We start from the raw sequence: 7,140 nt of genomic DNA on the forward strand, positions 1-7,140 counted from the left end.
GCCAGCGTCACTCTCTTCTGCTGCTGCCTGCCAATCCTGATGTAGAACACTCAGCTACCTCTTCACCACCATCTCCGCTTGAATGTTGCCATGCTTCCCATCAGTATATTAATGGACTAAACCTGTTAAAAGTAAGCCACCCTCAATTAAATGTTTTTCTTCATAAGAATTGCTGTGGTCTTAGTGTATCATCAGAGCAATAAAACTCTCACTAAAACACTCCTGTGTTGTTCAGATTTTAAGCAGACTTATCAAAATTACCAATAAAGAAGTGATGATTAAGTGGTGAACATTCTAAAGCACTATAAAATGAATGAGTGTAGACTTTGGACCACAAGTGCCTCGGTAATCAAATACGCCTGAAGGTCATTGATAAGCATTACCTAATGTTAATTATCGAGTTTCAGTAAGCAAAGTAGAATGGAAATGTGTCCTGTTATGTTCTAGTTCATCCTTGCATCAGTCTAGGTTGTACAAAACCACACCAAAAAAATTAAATAAATAAATAAATAAATAAATAAATAAATAAATAAATAAATACATGCATACATGCATACATACATACATACATACATACATACATACATAAAATACAAAAGAGTGACTTTAGTGTCATGGGGACGTAGGTGGTTTCCTGTTTGTATTTTTCTTTCTTTTTGTTTTAAAATATTTTATTTATTTACATTCCAGTCATTGCCTCCCTGATCATTCCCCACTCCCACAGCTCCTTATCTCATTCCTTCTTCCCCTTGCCTCCGAGAGGGTGCTCCCCTTCAGGTCTCCCCCTTCCCTGAGCCTCAAGTCTCTCCAGAATTAAGCACATTTTATCCCACTGAGCCCAGACCAGGCAGACTTCTGCTACATATGTGCCAGAGGCCTCAGACCAGCCTATTCTCCTAGTTGGTGACACAGTCTCTGGGAGCTCCTTGGGGTCTGGGTTAGTTGAGACTGCTGTTCTTCCTTTGGGTCACTCTCCCTTTCAGCTTCTTCAGTCCTTCCCCTAATTCAACCATGAGGCCTCCAACTTCAGTATATGAGTTGGATGTAAGTATCTGTGTCTGTCTCAGTCAGCTGCTAGTGGGGCCTCGTGGAGGACAGCCATGCTAGGCTCCTGTCTGTAAGAACAGAATAGCATCAGTAATAGTGTTAGGCCTTGGTGTCCCCCCATGAGATGGATCCCAAGTTGGGCTGGTCATTGGACTGCTTTTCCTTCAGTCTTCTCTCTATTCTTGTCCCTGCAGTTCTTTTAGACAGGAACAATTCTGAGTCATGAATTTTGAATTGGGTTAGTAACCCTGTCTCTCCACTAGAGGTCCCATCTATCTACTGGAATTCCCTTTGCCCAAAGTTGGGCATTTAGGTTAAGGTCACCCCAATGAGTCTTGAGAGTGTCTCACCTCCCTGGTCTCTGGTACTTTCTAGAGTATCTGCCCCCCATCTCCTACTCCCTGAGGCAACTTATTTCCATTCATTTAATTTGAGACAGTGTCTGTCTTTGTCATTGAGTTGTGTTTCTTATAGTATGCAGTAAAATGCTGGATCCTATTTACATATCCAGTGTGTTAGCCTGTGTCTTCTTACTGGGGAATTGAGTTCACGATGTTGAGAGATATAAATGACTGATGATTGTTAGTTCCTGTTTATTGTGTTGCTGAAGGTGGTATTATGTATGCATTATTCTTCTTTTGTATTTGTTGTAAATTGTTTAGTTTCTTGTGTTTTCTTGAGTTTAGTTACCCTCCTTGTATTGAATATTTCATTCCAGTATCCTCAGTAGAGTTGGATTAAAAGAAAGACATTGCTTAAATTTTGCTTTATCATGAAATACCTTGTTTTCTCAATCTATGATGATTGAGAGTTTTGCTGGGTATAATATCCAGGACTGACATTTGTGTTCTCTTAGGGTCTAGATAACATCTCTTCAGGATCTTCCAGCTTTTAGTGTCTGTTGGGAAGTCTGGTGTATTTCTTCTAGGTCTTTCTTTAGGTTATGGAAGTTTTCTATGATTTCTATGTTTTGTTCAATTCCTCCACCTGCTTGTATGTATTTTCCTGTATTTCTTTAAGGGTTTTTTTTTCTTTATGGGCTTCCACGTGTTTGCCGGTGTTTTACTGTATTTCTCAGAGGGAGTCCTTTCTATCTTCTTTAAAGGCCTCTATTATCTTCCTGAGATGGGATTTTGGTCATTATCTTGCTTTTCATGCCTGTTAGGGTAGTTAGGGTTTGCTGTGGTGGGAGAACTTGATTCTGATGGTGTCAAATTGCATTGGGTCCTCTTGCCTTTGATCTTGCTCTTGCCTCTAGCCATCTGGTTCTCTTTGTGTTAACTGGCCCGGGTGTCTCTGACTGGAACCGACCTGCTTGGAGGCAGCCAGAACTCTGTGATCTGAGTTAGAGCTCATCTGCTTGGAGTTGGGCAGTGTTGTCTCTGGTTAATATGTGCCTCTTATGTCTCTGGTTAGAGCAGGTCTCCAGTGTCTCTTGTTACTGCAGACCTCCTGTGCCGGTTGTTACTATAGATCTCCTGGGAAGGTCATAGGCTGTAGTATTTGGGCAGGTATCATGCCACTAGTCTGACCCAGGTAGGAGAGAAGGGAGGTGCAGTTCAGGGCATGGGAGCTAGATCCTGCATCAGCTGGGCTGTGTGGGTGTCCCAGCTAGGATGGGTAGTTGGGGGAAATTCTCAACTGTGCCTTTGGTTACTGTGGAACTCCTGGGAGGCTCACAACTGTAGTGCTTGAGTGTTTATTGGCCAGGTTGCTGATCTGTCCCAGATGGGGAAGTGGGCCAGAAAGAAGGCAGAGCTTGGGTTGTGGGACCTTGTATGAGTTAGGGTATTACTGGGCTCTAAATTCAGACCCACATGGCCAAAGCTGGTGAGTTCTGCTGCTTGCTGAAGCTGAAACATGTTCCTCTTTCTATTACATTATCACTAGATTTTTGTTTTCCAATTCATTAACTGCATAAATTTGGCTGATCTATACCTTGCTCTGTAGACTGACTTTAAACTCAGAGATCGGTGTGCCTGGCTCTCTCTCTCTCTCTCTCTCTCTCTCTCTCTCTCTCTCTCTCTCTCTCTTTTGTATTAACTTGAATATTTCTTATATACATTTCGAGTGTTATTCCCTTTCCCGGTTTCCAGGCAAACATCCCCCTCCCCCCTCCCCTTTCTTATCGGTATTCCCCTCCCCATCCTCCCCCCATTGCCGCCCTCCCCCCAATAATCTAGTTCACTGGGGGTTCAGTCTTAGTGTGCCTGTCTCTTAAGCAGTAGAACCTAAAGGTATGGTCCACCAAGCCTAGACTTTAGCTTTTCTTCACCTAGAACTTGCTGTGTCTGAGGCTGGCCTTGAACTCAGAGATCTGCTTGGCTTTATCTTCTGGGATAAAAGGTGTGTACTACCATGCCTGGATCTAAACTTAGCTGGTAGGATCTTGTCCCGAAATCACTACTCCTTTAATTCAATTTAATATCCTTGAACACAGGATTCAGCAACATTTCATGCCCCGATGCACCTTTAATATTCCAGCCATATATATTTTTCTTTCTTAGCTTGCTGCATTTTTTAAAAATGCTCCTCATGAGAATTACCCAGAGAACAAAGTCTATGATGGGCATTTCTGAGTGTTCCTTTGTCAATGCAATTAATCTGAGCCTCTTCACCTCAGTCTCAGGGAGATTCTTTGGACAATGGCAAAAAGCAGTCACATTCTTCATCAACATATACCAGAACAGTCTCTAGGCCACACACTAAAATTCTTCTTCTCTGAAATCTCTAGAACCAGACTTCCATAGTTCAAATCACCCTCAGAGATAAAGTCTTCCTTATTCCTACTAGGATGGCCCATTAATCCCCACTTAAAGCATTCCACTGCTTTCTAAATCCAAAGTTCCCACTAAATCCAAATCTACACTCATCTAAACAAAAGCATGGTCAGGCCTATCACGAGCAATACAAGTCCAGGGTACCAACTTCTGTCTTAGTTAGGCTTTTACTGCTGTGAGGAGACACCATGACCAAGGCAAGTCCTATAAAGGACAACATTTAATTGGGGTTGGCTTACAGGTTTAGAGGTTCAATCTATTTTCATCAAGGTGGGAATATGGCAGTATCTAGGCAGGCTTCGTATAGGCAGAGCTGAGAGTTCTACATCTTAATGTGAAGGCTTGATGGTCGAAGACTGGCTTCTAGGCAGCTAGATTGAGGGTCTTAAGCCCAAACCCACAGTGACACCTGCTCCAACAAGGCCACAACTCCTAATAAGGTCACTCCCTGGGTCAAGCATATACCTATTTCTATCACAAGCCTATTTCTATTTAAAAAAAACATTATCAGTTGGATTAAATGGTGGGTAATTATTTCCAAATGGGAGCTGTAGATAAAGAGAACCACAGAGGAACATTTTGAAATCAGGTACAAGACCTGATTTCAAACCATTATCCCAGCTATAGACCTGGGAAGTACTGTATATCCGTGCAAGTGTGCACCTAATCCTCTTTGTCCGTGGTGCTGACACCAGCTCTGTCTATCATCATGTACCTGAAATAATTCCTAGCTCTCCATGATTTGGGTTAAGACCAATAACCTTATTTCTTATTATGGATCCTTCCTGAAATTGAGCTTTTATCATGGTTTGCAATCTACCTTGTATATCCTGTGAAACATTAACGTATTTACAAGTATATGGTGCTGAGACCAAGAACAATAAATGCATATTCTCTCATGTATGGATCCTAGCTTCAAATGTGTATATTTAACCTGGTGTACCTATAAAATCCAAGAAAATTGAAAAGAGACATGGAAACAGTGATTAATAGAACACAGATATTATGAAGTGGTGAAAGAAAATAATGTGGTGACATTTAAGTGAGGGGGGAAACCCAAGAGTAAACCAGAGATGATGAGGGTAAAGATACAGTCATTTCCAGAAAAGAAACTTCTGAATAAAGTTATCACAGTACCTAGTAAAAGAACTAATTAAAGATATTTTGCTTGCTAAAATAAAGGATGTGTATTAATATAAAAGATAGAGAGTATAAAATCCATTTGTAACAGCAGATATGTAATCAACTTCACTCTCTTCCCACAATGTAGTAGTTGTCTATAAATCCTTTTAATTCTACTGTTAATCAGCAAAGATGCTAAAATGTAGTTACAATAATTTCATAGTGGTTATAAAATGTTTCATATTTAATATCAAGTGTACAACAAAAGAATAGAGGAAATGAAAGTTAAGAAGAAGTACACACTATGAACAGACCAAAAGTAAGTAGGTTGAACTAGTGACTAAACATGTCTTAAGAAAGGAAATTCCTGAACCATATTTCTCCAACAATTAGTTCTGCCAAATATTGAAATAATTAATGGTAATCTTGTCTCAACTTTGCTTTAAAAGATGCTGAAAGGGACTCACTTCGAAATGCAGTTTATAAGGCTAGAGTTTCCCTGATAATAAAACCACACAGATACTAAAAGTTGATAAAACAAAAATAAAACACTTGCAGGTGTCAGCTACAAAACATATCCTTAAAATACATATGATCTCGATGATCAATCAGCTGCAGACAGAAAAAAACTCAAGAAAATCTTTGTCTAGACTAGATATGTGTGGATCTACTCTGTTCATTGTCTCTCAAATAGTAAAGTATATCAACTATTTAAACTGCACTTATAGGCAAGGAGGAAAAAAATACCTGAGTAGATATTTGTTCCAAGAACACAAAATATTCAAAGATCACGACACACTAAGGAAACCTAAGATCAACTACTTAGAGATGTGACTTGTTAACATTTTCAAAATGAAAAGATAATACCCAAAAAATATAAGGAATCCGCAAATTCAGTTGTGGTAGGTGTAAGCTGATACCTGCATTTCACAGGAAAATGCCACATAATCTACTCAAAATGTAATATAGGACTACTCTAAGCCTAGCTATCTACATTCCAGGTACCACAAGGAGCAAAGCCAGAATGTCATAGGGAACTTTGTACTCCAGCACATCTCAGCACCATTGGAGGGCAATATTGAAAAGATCAAATGAAGGGAAAAGATAGAACAATTTGAGAGCTGGAGAGATGGCTCAGCAGTTAAGAGCACTGACTGCTCTTCCAGAGGTCCTGAGTTCAATTCCCAGCAACCACATGGTGGCTCACAACCATCTGTAATGGGAGCCGATGCCCTCTTCTGGGGTGTCTAAAAACAGCTACGGTGTACTCATATAAATAAAACAGATAAATCTTTTTTTAAAAAAAGAAAACAATTTGGTGGGTTTTATAACATAAAGACTGTGGACCATTTTGCTCCTCAAACAAAAGATTGCACGAAGTATCTTAATTTAAAGATAAAATGAATTTTAAAACGTTCAGAGGCTATATGGAAAATAGTGTGTGTGTGTGTGTGTGTGTGTGTGTGTGTGTGTGTGTGCACATTCTGCACGTCCTTACTTTCACATCTAAGAGTAAAAATCCAAACTCCAAGAATAGCAGTTATTGCTTTAATGTTGGAGATTATGAAAAGGTTCACTGTTTAAAAATTATTATTATCTTTAATCTTTTTTACAGTCCAGTCAATATACTATCCCTGCCCACTGTTCTGTCCTCCAAAAGTTCCTCATCCCATTCCCTTTTCCCTGTCTCCAAGAGGATGCCCCCCACATTACCCACCAGCACCCCCACCCCTTACTCCCTGAGGCCTCCAGTCTCTCAAAGGTTAGGTGCAACTTCTCTCCCTGAGGCTAGACCAGGCAGTCCTCTGCTGTACATGTGTCAGAGACCTCGGACCAGCTAGTTTATGCTGCCTGGTTGGTGGCTCAGTGTCTGAGAGATCTCATGGATCCAGGTTAGTTGCGACTTCTGGTCTTCCTATGGGATCTCCCTCCTACTCAACTTTTTCCAGCCTTTCCCTAATTCAACCACAGAGGTCCTCAACTACAGTCCCTGGGTTGGGTGTAAGTATCTGCATCTTTCTCAGTCAGCTACTTTTGGGCCTCTCAGAGGACAGCCATGCTAGGCTCCTGTCTTTAAGTACACCATAGCATTGGTAATAGTATCAGGCCTTAGAGCTTCGCCTTGAGATGGCTCCCAAGTTGGACTGGTCACTGAACCACCTTTCCCTCAGGCTTTTCTCCATTTTTATCC

The sequence above is a fragment of the Rattus norvegicus genome, chromosome 4 (genome assembly GCF_036323735.1).
Source record: "Rattus norvegicus strain BN/NHsdMcwi chromosome 4, GRCr8, whole genome shotgun sequence".
NCBI lineage: Eukaryota > Metazoa > Chordata > Mammalia > Rodentia > Muridae > Rattus > Rattus norvegicus.